Genomic DNA, 731 nt, shown 5'->3' with positions numbered 1-731 from the left:
ATATATATATATATATATATATATATATATATGACACAAATCAACAGCGTTGAACATTCGGAAAAATTGACTATTTCTAGAAACAATATGAATGAATACAGTAGAAGGAATTGAGCAAAGAACGTCTATATAGGAGCGTGTATTCTTTAAAAAGTATCGACAGACATGCGTAAATAACGAAAGTGGGAAAATAATAAGCCCATTCCATCTGCAAGCCATTCTTATAGAATTAACAATTGCAAAACGATGCTGCAAATGCACCCAATGTACATTGGTTCAATGAAGTATTGTATTTTCATTGTATTGACATCGGTCAATTTTTTTTTTCGAACAACTGCCATTTGAGATACTAATGATGTATATGTATGTATGTATGTATGTATGTATGTATGTATGTATGTATGTACGTATCTATGTATATGTGTGCGTACTTATACATACATCTATATATGTTTATATATCTGTGTGTTTGTGTATGTATGTGTCTGTACATGTGTAGGTGTGCATACGTGTAACTTTCAAAGCCCGTAATCACCTTCTCTTACTAAAAAGATAACAAAAACAAAAACAAAAAAAAAAACGGTGGAATTAACACCCACATATACAAACGCACAAACATACATACACACACTCACGTTGACACACCAAACACAAACATTGATATGCACTCAATTATATACATACGTTGAAGGTGAGTCTGCGTTTGTATATATATATATATATATATATAT

Source organism: Octopus bimaculoides, chromosome 24 (assembly GCF_001194135.2).
Source record: "Octopus bimaculoides isolate UCB-OBI-ISO-001 chromosome 24, ASM119413v2, whole genome shotgun sequence".
NCBI lineage: Eukaryota > Metazoa > Mollusca > Cephalopoda > Octopoda > Octopodidae > Octopus > Octopus bimaculoides.
This window is presented reverse-complemented; position numbering follows the sequence as displayed.